This window comes from Pongo pygmaeus, chromosome 2 (assembly GCF_028885625.2).
Source record: "Pongo pygmaeus isolate AG05252 chromosome 2, NHGRI_mPonPyg2-v2.0_pri, whole genome shotgun sequence".
Classification (NCBI taxonomy): Eukaryota; Metazoa; Chordata; class Mammalia; order Primates; family Hominidae; genus Pongo; species Pongo pygmaeus.
The window spans coordinates 149,339,156-149,359,813 of NC_085930.1; the positions used below are offsets into that span (position 1 = coordinate 149,339,156).

Consider the following 20,658-nt stretch of genomic DNA (forward strand, 5'->3'; position numbering starts at 1 on the left):
ATTATCTCAATAGATGCAGAAAAGGCCTTTGACAAAATTCAGCAGCCCTTCATGCTAAAAACTCTCAATAAATTCGGTATTGATGGGACGTATCCCAAAATAATAAGAGGTATTTATGACAAACTCACAGCCAATATTATACTGAATGGGCAAAAACTGGAAGCATTCCCTTTGAAAACTGGGACAAGACAGGGATGCCCTCTCTCACCACTTCTATTCAACATAGTGTTGGAAGTTCTGGCCAGGGCAATCAGGCAGGAGAAAGAAACAAAGGGTATTCAATTAGGAAAAGAGGAAGTCAAATTGTCCCTGTTTGCAGATGACATGATTGTATATTTAGAAAACCCCATCATCTCAGCCCAAAATCTCCTTAAGCTGATGAGCAACTTTAGCAAAGTCTGAGGATACAAAATCAATGTGCAAAAATCACAAGCATTCCTATACACCAATAACAGACAAACAGAGAGCCCAAATCATGAGTGAAGCAAACAATTAGAAAATGAAACAAAAATTTTAATTACAGTCAACAAACATACCTTAGGAATAAAATCAGCATAGGATATGCAATACTATTATCATTTTAATTTCTCTATTATTTTAATGAAAAATAAAAATAAAATAATAGGATCCAGAAGTAGCAGAAACCACTTTATAGAACTTTATAACCAGAAACAAGGTTGATGTAATTAACATAGTAGGGAACTGAGATGAAGTGGCTATCATAAAGTTTTGATTCTATTGAACCTTTTTTTTTGGAGAAGGAGTTTCGTTCTTGTCAACCAAGCTGGAGTGCAACGGAGCAACCTCGGCCCACTGCAACCTCTTCCTTCCAGGTTAAGTGATTCTCGTGCCTCAGTCTCCTGAGTATCTAGGACTGCAGGCGCCTGCCAGCACGCCCAGCTAATTTTTGTATTTTTAGTAGAGACAGGGTTTCGCCATGTTGGCCAGACTGGTCTCGAACTCCTGACCTCAGGTGATCCACCTGCCTTGGCCTCCCAAAGTGCTGGGATTACAGGCATGAGTGATCGTGCCTGGCCTCTATGGAACTTTTGACAAAGGCTAATTGACCACAGCATTCCTAAGAATAAAATAGATTGACAGTTTACTAAAGAATTACTGTACCTATATAACCAGAAATACTCTAAATCTAGCAGTAAGAAGCTTGATTAATGGCCTTATAGAAAGTTAGAGCTTCTTGGCCAGGCACGGTGGCTCACGCCTGTAATTCCAGCACTTTGAAAGGCCAAGGTGGGCGGATCACGAGGTCAGGAGATCAAGACCATCCTGGCTAACAGGTGAAACCCCGTCTGTACTAAAAATACAAAAAATTAGCCAGGTGTGGTGGCAGGTGCCTGTAATCCCAACTACTCAGGAGGCTGAGGCAGGAGAATGGCGTGAACCCGGGAGGCAGAGCTTGCAGTGAGCCGAGATCGGGCCACTGCATTCCAGCCTGGGCAACAGAGTGAGACTCCATACCAAAAAAAAAAAGGAAAGTTAGAGCTTCTTGCAAGTTCTGAGAAAGCTCTTTGAAGGTAACATTGAGCCCTTCTGAGGAGGTCCCTGCATTACATCCACAGGTAAAAAATTTAAATCTTTCTACAAGCCTTACACAGAAAGACTTGTGGCCATTTATGATGGTTACTTTGTACTGTGAAACCTTTAGAATTTCTAAATATGGGCTAAGTTGAAGCTAATATCTCAATGTTGCATTGTAGTGTAACATTTAATATTGAGGCTTATGGAGAATAGATGATAGTAGTTTTGGCCAGGGAACATCTCACAGTAAGTCCAGTGGATCAACATACTCACCCTGTGATCACTCCCAATTTCCAGAATGTATAATCAGAACAGACATACTGAGCAACTGGTAGAATTCCTATACTGACCCCTTGAACTATAGAGTGGTGACTATTATGGCAGAAAGAAGCATGTGGAGCCTCTGGAACTTCCTCTCTCTATCAGAATAGTTATTCCAAAAGAAACACCACATCCCACTGGGACTCACAGAGATCAGTAACACAAGACATGATTAATACAGGAGTGGTAATTCCTATCACATACCCATTTAACTCACTCATTGGCCTATAAAGAAGAGTGACAATGAATTATTGCAAACTTGATCAGGTGGTGTTCCAAATATAGTATCCTTTTAATGAAGCAAATCAATACAATCCTTGGCACCTGGTAGGCAGTTATTAATCTGCCAATTCTCTCTCTCTTTCTCATCTGGGCCTTCAGAATTCATTTCATTTATGTTTGGGACAGCAATACACCTTCCTTCCCTCTCTTCCCTTAAGGCTATGTTAATGCTCTTGTTTTCTGTCATAATCTAGCCACAGAGACTTAGTCATCTTGACATTCTACAAAACATTACACTAATCTATTACAAATGACATTCATGCTGATTGGATATGGTGAAAAGTATAAAACACCTACCAGTACATGCACTACTAAAAGATAGGAGATAAACTCCATTAAAACTTAGAAACCAACCAACTTGGTGCATTTTCTGGAGGCTTAATGGTCTGAGAATTTGTTAGGACATTGCTTCCAAAATAAAAGTTGTTTCCGCTCCCTGCATTGCCCACCACTAAGAAAGAGATCCAATCCTTGATAAGTCTCTTGGATTTTAAAAGCAGTATATAACACATCTGAGTGTGGTGCTCTGACCTGTTTACTGAGTAGCTCACATGAACCCCAGTTTTGTGTGGTGGAACAAAGCAAATGAAGGCTTTTGGGCAGGTTTGGTGAAGTGCAAGCTGTTTTGCTTTTAGATCACGTGACCCCAAACACACAATAGTACTTGAGATATCTAAGGCAAGAAAAATACTGTATGAAACCTCTGGAATTCTCCTAAAAGAGGATAACAGCATGAGATCCTAGGGTTTTGAAGCAAGGCCATGACCCCTTTATGTAGTTATGTTAACTGTTAGACCTGTTGAGAGAGAATTTTTGGCTTATACACTAGGAGACAATGAATACCTGTCTGTGAAACATCAAATGACCAGATATGAGCTGTTCTTTGTCCATTTGGTAAAGCCATAAGACTAGGTATGTATAGCAGCTCCATCATGTAAAATGGTATATACAAGATCTATTTTGAACAGGTCCTTTGGGCACAAGTAAATTGCATGAGCAAGTAGCTGAGACTCTTACTTTACCTCTCCCTCATCTCAAACCTTCAGCATCATAGAAAATCTGTATGATCATTTGACAAATAATAAAAACTTAGGTCTGATTTATAGATATTACTGCACAATATGCTGGTACAAACTGAAAGTGGCAGCTGCAGAAGTTCAACCCCAATCAGGAGTATCTCAAAAAATAGTAGTCAAGGGAGATCCTCCTAGACCATTGAGCAGCACATTTTGTCATCTACTTTGTCTGGATAAAATTATCAGGAACTTGGGTCTACAATGATTCACAGGCAGTGGCTAATGGTTTGGCTACAAGGATGGTGTTTGAAAAGAACAAGAAAAATATGTCTTTCCCCAGGGAGGTCTGCAGGGAGAGTATGTGGATGTACCCCTACAAATGGGGATGAGTTGTGAACATTTGTGCCCTATGTGATTGCTCACTCATTCCACTCAGGAACAGAGGCTATGTATGAACTCAAAAAGGGCCTCTACCCATCAATCCTAATCTGCCTACCACTTCTGCTGAGTAGTAACTTGCCAGTAGCAGGGATCAATGCTGAAAGCCCAATGTGGTGCCATTTTCTGGAAAACCATCTAGTCACATGGTGGCACATTAATTACAGTGGATCTCTTCCATCACTGAGGAGCAACAGTTTCTCTCCACTATTACACAGGCCTTTCCACAGAATGCAAGTCAGGCTACTCTGCCCTTTGCCATCTGTGGATGTATGAAATGCTTATTCACTGTCTTATCACTCACAATATTGCTTCTGACCAAATAACTCATTTTCACAGCAAAAGAAACATAACAGTGACTCATGCTCATGGAATTCCAAGTGGTCTTACCACATACCCCATCACTAGATTGATAGAATCATAGAATAGCTTGCTGGAGACTCATTTCAGAGCCAGCTGGGAAACAATACTTGCAAGGTTGGGGTACTATCCTAAAAGATGTTGTTGAATCTATGTCCAACATATGGTACTGTTTCCCCCAAAACTAGTGTACATGGGTCTAGGAATCAAAAGATGGAAGTAGGAATAGCCCCTTTCAACTTGAAGAATTGATACTTCCTGTCCCTATACTTTGGGGCTCTACTATTTTTAAAAGTCTTAGATCCCAAGAGAGAAATATTGTCACTGGGTGACACAATGGTTTCATTGAGTTGGAAGTCAAGATTGAGACCCGGTCATGTTGGATTCTGCATGCTAGGGTTACAATGGGCAAAGAAGTAGATTATTCTTCTGCCTGGGATGATTAATCTTAACTATCAAGGGGAAATTGGGTTGCTGTAGCAAGTGTCCATGTCTAGAACCCAACTAGTGGAACCCCTTCTACCTAATTAAAGCAAGTCATGCAGTACTGACAAGGACTCAGATCGTTCAAGGTAATCACACTGACCAAGTATTGTTAAGCAAACTCAGGAATGTCACAGAATGAGCATTATGAATAATAAGGCTGATGCTCCTTTTCATACAATTAGCACAAGAAAAACCTGAGAGTTTGCATTTAGCTCAGAGCTAATACAAAGTAAATATGTTGTTGGCTTAATTCAATTAAGAAATTGCTTATTTTCCTTTGGAATTTAAAAACCTTTTATTGTAAATTAAACATGGGAATGTGTCCTAGAAAGAAACGTGGCTCACCGTTTGGGAGTATAAATGTTCCCCAAAATTGGTCAATAAAAATAAAATGATTTCATAAAAAGAAAGCAACACTTCAAAGAACCTGGGTCCCAATACTGGGATATAGTTCCCAAGTGACTCTATGTTTCCTTGAACTTTACCACATATTCACTCAACTTAAGAGCTTCCCAAAAGAGAGATCTCCCAAGTGGGAAGTGAAATGAGCTTCCTCAGGCAGAAGAAAGAAGCTCTCCATCACCACAGTACAAGGAGAAGCTGGGAAGCATGAGTCAGAGATGTTGGGGGGAAGGCTTCTGTATCAACTTAGCTCATTTAACTCTCACAACCATCCAATGAGGTAGATATTACTATGATTCCCATTTTACTGAGAGAAAACTGAGGCATAGTGAGCTGAAGAGCTTGCCCATAGAAAGCCAGATCTAAGAGGCAGAGGCAGGATTTCCATCCAGATCTGGCCAATACCCAGAGTGTTTTCTTTCTACCTTCACCAGGTTGCTCCAATCTTTCTGTCCCCAAAAGATCTGCCAGGTTTGCTTACAGTGCAGTAATTCACGAATCAAGGAATGAAACATTCCTCAAGAAAATTAGAAGGTCACAGCCAATAGTGACTATGGAATAAATATGGCTGCAAACTGCAGTGCAATCCTGTGCTTTTGGTAATTCTCTCAAGAGAAGATGCATTATGTTAGTTTATCATTTTAAATAAATTCTCAACAAGCTGTTTACCTGTCAGTCTGTATCTGTGGGGACTATTTGTGTAACATCAGATAAATGAGCAATTAGACAGTTTAAAGGGCTCTTAAATGTGGTGGAGCTTGTAAACCTGAACTCCCAGGGATGGTAAATGTCACATCAAATGTCTTCAGTACATACTCCGTATCTACCTTTTGTTTCAACAGCTGGATCATGACACTCCCTATCCTAGTCTAAGGACACCTGCCTCCCAGCAGCATATAATGGGAAAACTGGTGACCTGAGACACAAGTCACTTGGATTCTTGATTCAGTTATTCTTGGGTAACTTTGACCAAGTCAACATTTCTCTGTTATTTTGTTAATAAATTGAGAAGATGAAATGAGAATTTTTAAAAGGGTACTCCAACCTCTAACTTTCTATGCCTGTATGGATCTATGACTTTATGTGTAGCTTCGTTCTTTACAACTTCCTAGGCAGGATTCTAAACAAGAGCAAGTTTAGCCCTCAACAAATATTGGTGGTCATCATCATCATTATTATTTGATAAAGTAGAAAAGCCTATATGAAAAACACTAGTAAAACTAGCAGAACCAGGATCTAAAATTTGACCATTAAAGACTCATTTATTTGGTTTTAAAAGGTTTAAAATATCTCAGACAGGAGGAATGCTTTAAGACAATGGATTTTTTTAAAGTAGAAACAATTTTTTAAAAAAGATAAAGCCCTGTACAAACCACAGGTATAAGTGTTTCTATATGACTTGGGGATTGGGCAGGGACAGCTCAAGATCCCTCCAGTTAGCCATTATTTGACCCCCACTTGGGCCCCACGGCACTGTCTCAAATACCTAGGATTCCTCAGAGGACAATTTAAAATGTACTGCTTTAAGCCAACAACCATTTACACTCTTTAAGGATTAAAGAGCCAGCAAAGATTAAGATGAGTGATTGGGAATGGAGAAGTGTAGGGTGAGACAGACTTAAGAATACAAGGGAAAGAAAAGAAACTGACCTTTATTGAGGGCCTTCTGTCCACCAGATATTTTGCTATAGTCTTTAAATTTGCAGTAATCGGAAAGAATTGAAATTATAAATATTTGCAGAGGCCCGGTACCATGCCATGGCTTTTTAAAGCCAATCCCTATTTGTGCAGCAAATCCCATCTCTACTACTCTGCTCAAGACATTGCCCGGAAAGTCTCACCTCTTTCTTCTGTCTCAGTCATCTCTCGTCTAGATCACACCCCTAGCTCCCTAATGGCTTCCCCACCCATTCATAATGTATTCTAAAACTCACCACCAAAGTGACCCTTCTCAAGACACAAACCAGATCATACCTCTACCGTCTAGTGTCTGCAAATCATTCCCCATTATGCTCAGAGTAAAAGCCAAAGTTCTTCACAGGTCTCCAAGGGCCACACGATCTCAACCAGGTCCCTGCCTTCCCATCTTCCCTCACTTTCTCTCTGCTATAGCCACACTGGTTCCCTGCTGTTCCTGGAAAATCCCAAGCTTGCTCCAGCTTGGTGCCTTTGCATTGGCTATTCCCTCTGCTTGACACATGGCCCACTCTCAACTTCCTGAAGCCTTCATTCACTTCAGTGTCCCCTTCTCAATGAGGCCCCCCTTGAATTCCCTATTTAAGGTTGCAGCCCACCCACCCACTTGAGCATTTCAATGTCCTTTCTTTTTATGTAAATTTATATGTTGAAGTCCTAACCCCCAGTACCTCAGAATGAGATCTTATTTGGGAATAGAGTAATTGATGATGTAATTAGGAAAGATAAAGTCATAGTGGAAAAGAGTGGCCCTAATCCAATATGACTGGTATCCTTATGAAAAGGGGAAATTTGGACACAGAGATGGACACACAAACAGGGAGAAAACCTTGAGAAGTTAAAATTGTGCTGCCACAAACCAAGAACTATCAGATGCTAGGAAAGGGGCCTGGAACAGATCATTCCTAGTGCCTTCAGAGGAAGCATGGCCCTACCCACATTTTGATCTCAGATTTCTGGCCTCCAGAACGGTGAGAAAATAAACTTGTATAACATAGTAAACATTAAATTAATATTTTCAAATTAATAAATGAAAAAATTCTCCTCCTTTGTGTTCTGAAGAAACAATCATAAAATTCTGCCTCACTTTTTTATGCCTTAGCTCTCAGACTTTTCTCTGACTCTCCCCCAACCCCACCCCACCTTACCTATTTCAACTACCCATCTTCCTACCCCTGGAGACAATAATAGCATGTTTGGTCCTAATAGTGAGAGTAGTGTGATCCAAGAAGGTATAGCTACACTCATGTTGTACATATTTAATTTTCCTAGTACCCCTGTGAAGCAGATATTGTAACACCATTTTACAAATGGGGAAATTGAGGCTCATAAAATTAAGTGATATGCCCGTAGCATCCTGTGCTTAAAATGTTGACCTTAGCACAGCAGCTTCTCAGAAGAAGGAGTGGCATCTTCATTGTGTATTGTGAGCTCCCAGGCCAGGCTGGGCATGCAGTAGGTGCTCTGTGAACACTGCTAACCTCTCCATTGTGTCACCCCTGGCAAATGGCAAAGCAGGACTGAAACACAGCCTGACATGACAGCTCGCACTCTGGCCATACCCAGAGAACATGGCCCGCAGAACACAGGCCACACCACGGCTTCCTTTAATTTTTACTAAAGTTTTTCAGCAGCTTCACCTCCCTACTATCTACTCAAAACAATTTCCCAACCCATGTTAATAACCCTCTGGGCACCCTCACATATACAAATATGCAAATGTAGGGTTTTTGTCTTTATTTTTTTAATAGGATCTCATGCATACATATGTGCATCTCGCTATTCTCATTCAGCAATATTCCTGAAAACTTCAGGTAAACTGGTTTGACTCTAAATTATTCTTTTTATTGACTACATGGTATGAATGCATCATCATTTATTCAACCTTATGCCATTGTTGGGTGTTTATTTCCTGGGCTTATTGGTCGGTTTTTTGTTGTTAGTGTTGCTACATAAAACATTTTTATTGAGGTGATATCTATAAATAGATTCCCTGGAGTGAGATTATCATATTAAAAATTAAATGTATATATGCTTCTAGTTGTTATAATGAAAATTTTCAAACATGTAATGAACTCTATTGCCCAGTTTCAGCAGTTATCAACTTATGTCCAATCCAGTTACCTCTAATCTTTTATCCATTTCCCTACAGTGCATATTATTTTGGAAGAAGAAAGAACAGATTACTTTATTGCTTTATCTGTAAATACTTCTGTCTGTATCTCCAAAAGTTGAAGACTTTTTTTAGTTTTCTTTTTTACCTCATGAACTAAGACAGAGGACTCTTAAATAACATAATGAATATCATAATCACATCTGAAAAAACTAATAATTTCTTCCTCATCATCCTGAGGTCATCCAGGTGTCTCTATCATTAGAATGCCTAGGGATGGCCAGGAGTCTCTCCTGTTAAAATGCCTGGGGTTGGCCAGGAGTCTCTCCTGTTAGAATGCCTGGAGTCGACCAGGTGTCTCTCCTTAGAATGCCTGAGTTTGTCCAGGTGTCTGGGGTTTTCAGTGTTTAATTTTGCTCAACTGAATCATAAATGTACACATTGTTCAAATCAACATATATATGTTTTATACATTATAATTGGTTAATATGCCTCTTGTCTCTCAGGTCTCTCTTATCTATGCATTCCCTTCTTCACGTATCCATGTTTCTCTGTCCTTCTGTTGGTCCCTGCTCCCCTCCCCTTCTCTCTCTCTCTCCAACCCCCCATGTCAATAACTTTTTTGTAGAAACCAGGCCATTTGTCCTGTAGAGATTTCCACAATCTGGAATTTGAAAATTGCATCACTACAATATTATTTAGCTTATTCCTCTGTCCCCAACAATTGGTACTTAGATCTAGAAGCTTGGTAAGATTCAGGTTAGACGTTTTTGCAAGAATACTACAGGTAGTATCGTGTACTTCCATCAGGGGGCACATAATGTCTGATTGTCTCCCCTTGACGCTATTAGCAGTCACTGATGGTCTTGGTCTAGATTCTTCTTTTCAGTAGAAGTGGCAAAGGGGAGATACTTTTTAATTCTGCCCTTCACTTATTAGTTGGCATACTTCTATCAAGAGGAAATTCCCTTTATCAATCCGTTCATTATCTTGAGCTGCAGTTCATATAAGAAAGTCTATATAAATTATTCTTTTCCTTTATTTACCAGGTTTAAAAATAATGAATTAGTTGGTCAAGCATGGTGGTGACATCTATAATCTCAGCAATTTGGGAGGTTAAGGCGAGAGGATCACTTGAACCCAAGTTCAAGATGAGCCTGGCCAGTATAGGGAGACCTCGTCTCTACAGAAAGATTAAAAATTAACCAGGCATGTTGACATATGCGCCCGCAGTTATTTGGGGGGCTGAGGTGGGAGGATCGCTTGAGCCTGAGTACAGATCATGCCACTGGACTCCAGCCTGGGCAACAGAGTAAGACCCCCTCTCAAATAATAATAATAAAATTAGTTTTCTAGTATCCTCTAAGTGAGAGTTGTTGGGATCTTTGTTTCACTTATCTTTATGAACTCATGGATTTTAAATGTGAATAGAGGGTTAACAAAACTCGTGCTCTTTCTCTATGGAAAAATGACCTTGATTTAACTTTCTATCTCAGTTTCCCTGGAAACCTAGTAAAGGTGGAATGTCAGCTATGTTACCAAGCAACATTTCTTATGGTAAAAATGACTTCTAATTATTAAACTATACCTGCTCTGGGAGGACTGTCAATGAATTATAAATACCTGGTGGGAATCCATAGTTTGAACTTCTCTGAATGCAGTACATTCTTGACACTGGGATGCACCTTGCTAGGACCCCTGGAAGCTATTCCTATGGGATGAAAAACAGACATTACCTTATACGGAGAATAAGGCAGTTAAGCCAGATGGCTCCCATACTCATTCTCTTAGGCCAAGTTCTGCAAGAAACAGACTGTGAGAGAGAGATTTGCACCCAGGTTTACTGGGGAGTGCTTTTGGGGAATGAGACCAACAGGACTGGACAGATTACTGGGGAGTGCTCTTGGGGAATGTGCCGAACAGGACTGGGCATAGGAAAAAGCTAAACTGTAATATAGTTACAACTGTAAACCTTAGCCAATTCCTCAAGGACCTCCTCACTAGTGTGGGTGGCCTTTAAAGTTGTCCCAATTTAGGCAGGGCTGCTCCCTGAATAGGGGAGTAACCCTGGGCAAGGCAGCTTCCCTCCTCTGAAAGCAATTCTCGGAGAAAGATTCAGCTGTGACCTGTGAGCAGCCAACACTCTAAGCAATTGGAGAATGAGTGCCTCAATCCTACAAAGGTAACTGTGCAGCACACCACAGCATCACTATACCCACTCATTTGGCTTCATTTCTTCACACCTGACCCTGCCCTGCTGGTGTGCTGTTTTTCCTGTTCTACCGTTTATCTTACATTTCCTGCCCAGGTCTGGAATCACTCATTCCTCCAAAACACCCTACTTCCTTTTAGTCATACTCAGAGACTACTTTGGGGAAAAAATGAGACCCATTACTACGGGGTAAGTCATGGTCTCTGGGCCTTTTCTGTGGCCAGTGTTAGAAATATTCTTTTTTCCAGATAAAATACATCGTGGGTTGATATTGATATTTCAGACTCAAATTCAGGACTATAAGATTTTCCTGACATCAAGAGTTGCCCATCGGTCTGTCCTTTCTATGTCAAAAGTTCTGATTCACATTGACACAAACGTAATTCGTCATTTGTTTTATTGTATAATACATGCACAACACTTTCAGAATAACACTACCCCAACAATATGACTACTGAAATAATTTTTAAATATCTTTGTTTTATTTGTTTTTAGGGATAAACCCCACTGGAGATGTACAGTAAAATTACTGTGCTTTAAACTAACTTGAAATAATTCCCACCAACTTAGTTTGTAGTTACAGTCATTTGTTTTGCTTTGCTTTTTTTTTTTACAATTGCTCTTTTTACTTTTGTTTATAATTATGTAAAATATTTTAATGATTTTAAAACCACTTCTTTAAGTTGAGATATACAGTCCCTTCCACTTCGTTCCCACCTTTGATCATAAATCTAAGCTTTTGGTTTATCTTTCCATATCATATGAATATATAAAACAGTGACCTAAGACCTTTACTGAGATGAATGGTAGCATATTATATGTACATTTCTACACCTTGTTTTTTTCACTCAATAATATATCTTTAAAACCAGTTTAGGATGCTAGACAGGGGTTTTTCTTGTTGTTATAATAGCTGCAGTAGACACCATTGTGTGGATGTACCTTAGTTTATATAACCAGTTCCTATTGATGCATATTCAGATTGTCTCTAGTTTTGCGCACAAATAATGCCATAATCATCCAATAAATAATTTTTTTTATTTTTGTCCATGTATCTTTGGGAAAGATCCTCAGAAATAGTATTGTTAAGTCAACAGGTAAATGTAATTTAGAGAGTTATGTCAAATTCCCTTCTAATAGGGTTTGTGTCATAAAACATTCTCACCAGTAATGTATGGGAACGCCTGTTCCCCGAGTTTCGCTACAGAGTGTATTCACAGTTTTTTTGAATTTTCGTAATCTGATGGGCAAAAAATGTTATCTCAGTCTAGTTTTATTTTGCATTTCTATTATGAGCAAAAGTGAGCACATTTACATATGGTTACAGGCCATTTATGTTTTTTCTGTAAACTGTCATATTCTTAGCTCATTTTTCTATAGGAGTCTTGATCTTTTTCATTTAAAATTTTAAGAAGCTTTCTAGATGTTAAGGAAATCAAATCCTTGCCTATGATATAGGCCACAAATTATTTCTAATTTTTTATTGGTCTTTCTACTTTGTTAGTGGGTTTGGTATTCTTGTGGGTGTTTTTTCTTTTTTTCTTTTTGCTGGCTCTGTCCTTTAAAAGATTGTTGTTGTAATTATCAGTTTTTCATTATCAATCTTTTTCCCTTTATTGCTTTTGTATTTTGTGTCATAATTAGAAAGTTTTTCCCCAATCCCAGGTTATAAAGTAATTAACACAAGCTTTCTTCTATTACTTATAAGATTTTTTTAAAATCACATTTAAATCTCTGATCCTTTCAGAATTTTCCCTGGTGGATAGTATGAGAAATGGATCCAATTTTATTTTTATACACAAGGCCATCCAGTCCTCCTAACCGCATATATTAAATACTCCTCTTCTATCACTGATTTGAAAAGATATCATTATTAGATATGAAATTTCCATTTGCAATTTGGTCTATTTGAATTTTTTTATTATCTTCTAGCAGTCAGTCTATTATTCCATCAATACCAATACTGTTTGACATAAAAAGTTATTGTGTTTTAATATTTATTATAACATTGTAATATTTAGTACAGTATTTATTGCACATGGGTTTCTCGAATCTTTAAAGATTTATCAGAATTCCCTGTCAAAAAATATTTGGTCCTGGCGCCCATTTGTGGGAGAGCTCATTTGTTATTTTCTCTACTGATTCTATGACAGTTGGTCTGTTTAGACTTTCTATTACTGCTGGGATCAATCTGGCAAGTTGCATTTTTCTTAAAAAATGTCCATTTAATTTAGGTTTTACAATTAATTTGTTTCCATAGTTGTATACAATAGTCCAGTATAATCTTTTAGAATTTCTGTTTTGATTATAACATGTCACTTTTATTTTGTGTATTTACACTTTCTCCATTTTTTTTCTGCTACATATGTGGGTGTTTTGACAATGCGGTTCATTTATTTTTCAAACAATAAACTTTAGTTTATTTGTCATTTATTTGTCAACAGAAGTTTTCTGATGCATTAATTTCTGCTTTTATCTTTATTAATTTCTTCCTTCTGCTTTTTGTTTACCTTGTTCTTTTACAGGCTCTTTGAATTGGGTCTTAACTCACTTCTACTTTTTATTGATAAAGATAGTTAATATTATAAATTTTTCTTTGAAAACTGCTTTATATAGATTATATGTCATGCTTTTATTATTTTATCCATAATAAATTATGCAATTTTATTTGCATTTTTGCTTTGATCTAAATGTTACTTAATATATGTTTTTTTAAGTTCCTGGGAGGAAGATCCTTTGGATATTTTCTTTCCAGCATTAATTTCATTAATTTTTTCATTGTGACCAGAAAATATTATTCCTACTCCTTGGAATTTATGGAGGTTTTCTCTGATTGCTAAAATATGGTTAATTTTCATGAATGACTCATGTGCATTTGTTTTTGCTTTTTAAGTTTTAAGTTTGGGGGTACATGTGAAGGTATGGTACACAGGTAAACATCTGCCACGGGGGTTTGTTGTACATATTATTTCATCAGCCAGTTATTAAGCCTAGTACCCAATAGTTACCTTTTCTGCTCTTTTCCCTCCTTCCACTCTCCCCGCTTCAAGTAAACCCCAGTATCTGTTCTTTCCTTCTTTTGTTCATAAGTTCTCATTATTTAGCTCCCACTTTTAAGTGAGAACATGTGGTATTTGGTTTTCTGTTCCTGTGTTAGTTTGCTAAGGATAACCTCCAGCTTCATCCATGTTCCCACAAAAGACATGTGCTTTTTCTTTTTTTTATTGTGGAATAGTATTCCGTAGTGCATGTATACCACATTTTCTTTATTCAGTGTGTCACTGATGGGCATTTAGGTTAATTTTGAGTCTTTGCTGTTATGAATAGTGCTGCAATGAACATTCATGTGCGTGTGTCTTTATGGTAGAGTGATTTATACACCTCCGGGTATATACCCAGCAATGAGATTGCTGAGTTGAATGGCAGTTCTGCTTTTAGCTCTTTGGGGAATCACCATACTGCTTTCCACAATGGTTGAACTAATTTACACTCCCACCAACAGTGTATAACTATTCCCTTTTCTCTGCAACCTCACTGGCATCTATTATTGTTTTACTTTTTAATCATAGCCATTCTGACAGGTGTGAGATGGTATCTCATTCTGGTTTTGATTTGCATTTGTCTGATGATCAGTGATATTGAGCTTTTTTTCATATGATTTTTGGTGGCATGTATGTCTTCTTTTAAAATGTGTCTGTTCATGACCTTTATCCACTTTTTAATGGGGTTGATTTTTCTTGTAAATTTGTTTAAGTTCCTTATAGGTGCTGGATATTAGACCTTTGTCAGATGCATAGTTTCCAAATATTTTCTCCCATTCTGTAGGTTGTCTATTTACTCTGTTGACAGTTTCTTTTGCTGTGCAGAAGCTCTACAGTTTAATTAGATCTCATTTGTCAATTTTTGCTTTTGTTGCAATTGCTTTCAGTGTCTTTGTCATGAAATAGTTGCCCATTCCTATGCCCAGGATGATATTGCCTCAGTTGTCTTACAGGTTTGTTTCTTTTTTTTTATAGTTTTGGGTTTTACATTTAAGTCTTTAATCTATCTTGAGTTAATTTTTGTATATGGTGTAAGGAAGGGGTCCAGCTTCAATCTTCTGCATATGGCTAGCCAGTTATTCCAGAACCATTTATTGAATAGGGAGTCTTTTCCCCACTGCTCATTTTTGTCAGCTTTGTCACAGATCATATGCTCATAGAAGTGTGGCCTTATTTCTGGGCTCTTTATTCTGTTTTATCGGTCTGTGTGACTGTTTTTTACCAGTACCATGCTGTTTTGGTCACTATAACCTTGTACTACAAAGTTGAGTAACATCATGCCTCCAGCTTCATTCTTTTTGCTTAGGATTTCTGTGGCAATTTGGGCTCTTTTTTGGTTCTATATGAAATTTAAAATAAATTTATCTAGTTCTATAAAGAATGTCATTGGTAGTTTGATAGGAATAGCACTGAATCTGTAAATTATTGTGGACAGTATAGCCATTTTAATGACACTGATTCTTCTTATCTGTGAGCATGGGATGTTTCTCCATTTGTTTGTGTCTTCTCTGATTATTTTGAGCAATATTTTGTAATTTTCATTGCAGAGATCTTTCATCTCCCTGGTTAGCTGTATTCCTAGGTATTTTATTCTTTTTGTGGCACTTGTGAATGGGATTGCCTTTCTGACTTGGCTCTCCATTTGGCTGTTGTTAGAGTATAGGAATGCTAGTGATTTTTGTACATTGATTTTGTATCCTTCAACTTTGCTGAAGTTGTTTATCAGCTGGAGGAGCTTTTGGGCCAAGACTATGGAATTTTCTAGATATAGAATCATGTCATCTATAAACAGAGATAGTTTGACTTCCTCTCTTCATATTTGGATGCCTTTTATTTCTTTCTCTTGCCTGATTGTTCTGGCTAGGACTTCCAATACTATGTTGAACAGAAGTGGTAAGAGAGGGCATCCTTGTCTTGTGCTAGTTTTCAAGGGGAATGTTTCTAGGTTTTGCCCATTCAATATAATGTTGGCTGTGGGTTTGTCATACATGGCTCTTATTTTGAGGTATGTTCCTTCAACACCTAGTTTATTTAAAGTTTTTAACATTAATGAATGTTGAATTTTATGAAAAGCCTTTTCTGCATCTATTGAGATAATCATGTGGTTTCTGTCTTTTTATGTGATGAATCACATTTATTGATTTGGGTATGTTGAATCAACCTTGCATCCTGGGAGGAAGCCCATTTGATCATGGTAGATTCATTTTTTGATGTGCTGTTGGATTCAGTTTGCAAGTATTTTGTTGAGGATTTTTGCATCAATGTTCATTAAGAATATTGGCCTGATGTTTTTGTTGTTGTTGTGTCTCTGCCAGGTTTTGGTATCAAGCTGATGATGATTTCATAGAATTAGTTGGGGAGAAGTTCCTCCTCATTTTTTGGAATTGTTTCTGTAGGAATGGTACCAGCTCTTCTTTGTACATCTGGTAGAATTCAGCTGTGAAACTATCAGATCCCACCTTTTTTTGGTTGACAGGCTATTTAGTACTCATTCAATTCTGGGACTTTTTATTGGTCTGTTCAGGGAATCACTTTTTCCCCACTCAGTTGTGGGTGGGTATATCTATCTCTTTTCTAATGTGTGTATGTAGAGGTGTTTGTAGAAGCTTCTGATGGTTGTTTTTATTTCTGTGGGGTCAGTAGTAACATTCCCTTCATCATTTCTAATTGTGTTTATTGGGATATTTTTTCTTCTTTATTAATCTAGCTAATGACCTATTTTATTATTTTTTTCCAAAAAAATCAACCCTTGAATTCATTGATCTTTTTTTTATTATCATACTTTAAGTTCTGGGGTATGTGTGCAGAACATGCAGGTTTGTTACATAGGTATACACGTGCCATGGTGGTTTGCTGCACCCATCCATCCGTCACCTACATTAGGTATTTCTCCTAATGCTATCCCTCCCTTAGCCCCCCAACCCCTGACAGGCTGGTGTGTGATGTTCTCCTCCCTGTGTCCATGTGTTCTCATTGTTCAACTCCCACTTATGAGTGAGAACATGTGGTGTTTTGTTTTCCATAGTTGTGATAGTTTGCTGAGAATGATGGTTTCCAGCTTCATCCATGTCCCTGCAAATGACATGAACTCATCCTTTTTTATGGCTACATAGTATTCCATGGTGTATATGTGCCATATTTTGTTTATCCAGTCTATCATTGATGGGCTTTTGGGTTGGTTCAAGTCTTTGCTATTGTGAACAGTGCCGCAATAAACATATGTGTGCATGTGTCTTTATAGTAGCATGATTTATAATCCTCTGGGTATATATCCAATAATGGGATTGCTGGGTCAAATGGTATTTCTAGTTCTAGATCCTTGAGGAATCACTACATCATCTTCCACAATGGTTGAACCAATTTACACTCCCACCAACAGTGTAAAAGCATTCCTATTTCTCCACATCCTCTCCAGCATCTGTTGTTTCCTGACTTTTTAATGATTGCCATTCTAACTGGCATAAGATGGTATGTCATTGTGGTTTTGATTTGCATTTCTCTAATGACCAGTGATGAGCATTATTTCATATGTTTGTTTGCTACATAAATGACTTCTTTTGAGAAATGCCTGTTCATATCCTTTGCCCACCTTTTGATGGGGTTGTTTGGTTTTTTCTTATAAATTTGTTTAAGTTCTTTGTAGGTTATGGATATTAGCCCTTTGTCAGATGGATAGATTGCAAAAATTATCTCCCATTCTCTAGGTTGCCTGTTCACTCTGATGATAGTTTCTTTTGCTCTGCAGAAGCTCTTTAGTTTAATTAGATCCCATTTGTCAACTCTGGCTTTTGTTACCATTGATTTTGGTGTTTTAGACATGAAGTCTTTGCTCATGTCTGTTTCCTGAATGGTATTGCCTAGGTTTTCTTCTAGGATCTTTATGGTTTTAGGTCTTACATTTAAGTCTTTAATCCATCTTGAGTTGACTTGTGTATAAGGTATAAGGAAGGGGTCCAGTTTCAGTTTTTTACACATGGCTAGCCAGTTTTCCCAACACAATTAATTAAATAGGGAATCTTTTCCCCATTGCTTGTTTGTGTCAGGTTTGTCAAAGATCAGATGGTTGTAGGCGTGTGTGGTGTCACTGATCTTTTGAATGTTTTTTTCTGTCTCAATTTTCTTCAGTTCAGCTCTGATTTTTGTTATTTCTCATTTTCTGCTAGCTTTGTGATTTATTTGTTCTTGCTTCTCTAATTCTTTCAGTTGTGAAGTTAAGTTGTTAATTTAATATCTTTCTAACTTTTCGATGTGGACATTTAGTGCTATGAGTTCTCCTATTAACACTGCCTTAGCTGTGTCCCAGAAATTCCGGTACGTTGTATTTTTGTTTTCATTATTTGCAAAGAACTTCTTGATTTCTGCCTTAATTTCATTATTTACCCAAATGTCATTTAGGAGCATGTTGTTTAATTTTCATGTAATTACATGATTTTGAGCAATTTTCACAGTCTTGACTTCCATTTTTATTATGCTGTGGTCCAAGAGTATGTTTGGTATGATTTTGGTTCTTTTACATTTGTTGAGATTGTTTTATATCCAATTATGTGGTCAATTTTAGAGTATGTGCCATGTGATGATGAGAAGAATGTATATTCAATTGTTTTGGGGTGGAGAGTTCTGTAGATATCAGATCCATTTAACCCAATGTTAAGTTTAGGTCCTGAATATCTTTACTTTTCTACCTCAGTGATCTGTCCCATACTGTCAGTGGAGTATTGAAGTCTCCCACTATTATTATGTGGGACTGTATGTCTCTTTGTAGTTCTCCAAGAACTTGCTTTATGAATCTGGGTGCGTATGAATCTGTGTTGGGTGCATGTATATTTATGATAGTTAGGTCTTATTGAATTGAACCATCTATGATTATCTAATCCTCTTTTTTCTTTGTTGGTTTGAAATCTGTTTTGTCTGAAATTAGGTTTACAATCCCTGCTTTTTTCTGTTTTCATTTGCTTGGTAGATTTTCCTCCATCCCTTCATTTTGAGCCCAGGAGTGTCATTACATGTGAGATGAGTCTCTTGAAGACAGCATTTACAATTGGCTCTTGCTTTTTTATCCATCCTGCTACTCTGTGCCTTTTAAGTGGGACATTTAGCCTGTTTATATTCAAGGTTAGTATTGGCACGTGTGGATTTGATTCTGTCATTGTGCTGTTAGCTGGTTATTACGTTGGCTTGTTTGTGTGGTTGCTTTACAGTGTCACTAGTCTGTGTGTTTAAGTGTGTTTTTCTGTTAGCTGATAGAGATCTTTTCTTTCTATATTTAGTGCTCCTTTCAAGATCTCTTGCAGGGTAATTAATTCCCTCAACATTTGCCTATCTGAAAAGGATCTTATTTTTCCTTTATTTAGGAAGCTTAGTTTGGCTGAATATGTAACTCTTGAAGATTTTTTTAAGAATGTTGAATATAGGCCCTCAATTTCTTCTGGCTTGTAGGGTTTCAGCTGAGAGGTAAGCTGTTATCCTGATGGAGTTCCCTTTGTATGTGACCAGTCCTTTCTCTCTAGTTGCCTGTAACATATTTTTTTCATTTTGATCTTGGAAAATCTGATAATTATGTGTCTTGGGGATGATCTTGTGTAGAGTTTTGCAGGAGTTCTCTGTATTTCCTGAATTTGACTGTTGGCCTCTCTAGCAAGGCTGAAGAAGTTTTCATGGATGATATTCTGAAATATGTTTTCCAAGTTGTTTCCTTTCTCCTCCTCCCTTTCAGGGATGCCAGTGATTCATAGATTTGGCCTCTTTACATAATCCCATACTTCTTGGAGGTTTTGCTTGTTCTTTTTTTCTTTATTTTTGTCTGGCTGTCTTATTTCAGAGAACCAGTCTTCAAGTTCTGAGAGTCTTTCCTCAGTTTAGTTTATTCTACTGTTAATACTTGTGAATGCATTGTGAAATTCTTGTATTGTGTTTTTCAGCTCTGTCAGACCTGTTAAGTTCTTTTTTATACTGACTACTTCATTCTTCAGCTCCTGTATTGCTTTATTGTGATTCTTATTTTCCTTGAATTGGGTTTTCCTATCGTCCTGAATCCTGATGATCTTAGTTGTTATTTATATTCTGAATTCTATTTCTGTCATTCTAGCCAGTTCAGCTTAGTTAAGAATGCCTGTTGGAGAACTGGCACAATTATTTGGAGGACAAATGATAGATACTCTGGCCATCTGAGTTACCAGAGTTCTTGCACTGGTTCTTTCTCATCTCTGCATGTGGTTGTTTTTTTTTAACTGCAGTGTAGATTGAGTACAGTCAATACACTTATTTTCCGGATGTCTTCACTGGGCCAAGACTTTGTGCAGGATCTTTATTTGAAGCTGGCTTCTGTCTCTGGTTTCAGAGGAAGGTATGTTAGTGAGGCATTTTTGGTGTTGAAGGTTTCGTGTGCGATTCAGCAGGTGGAACTTAGGTTTATTGGTCAGTTGGTAGACTCTTACTTGGTTGTGTGGCTCCCTTATGTTCTGTCACAGTTGCAACCATGTTCCCTGCCAAAGCTTTGAAAGTATGGGTTCCTCTCTCCCTTGAGTGATGGCTATAGATCGTAACTGGGCATTCCTGGGCTTCCCACTGCAGCTCTGAGATGATCTCAGTGTTTGTGTTCCTTCCCCAACTTGGAGGTAGTAGAGAAAGGGATCTTAGTAGTGGCTGTGTCCAAGGGTCATTTGCATGTCTCCTGGGGGCTCATACCCCAGAGAGATGCAGGCCAGCAATCACTCAGTGCAATCAGCCTAGGATGGAGGGTCTGTTCTATGGGCCCAA

The 20,658-nt window shown here is 37.9% G+C and overlaps 1 long non-coding RNA gene across 1 annotated transcript in view; it reads right to left on the reverse strand.

Moving 5' to 3' along the window:
- LOC134739192 (uncharacterized) overlaps window positions 1–20,658 on the reverse strand; it is a 158,507-nt gene that overhangs the window by 118,609 nt on the left and 19,240 nt on the right. The window contains exon 2 of the long non-coding RNA XR_010125772.1: window positions 10,273–10,360. This is a non-coding gene — a long non-coding RNA (uncharacterized LOC134739192). The remainder of the gene's footprint in view (window positions 1–10,272; window positions 10,361–20,658) is intronic.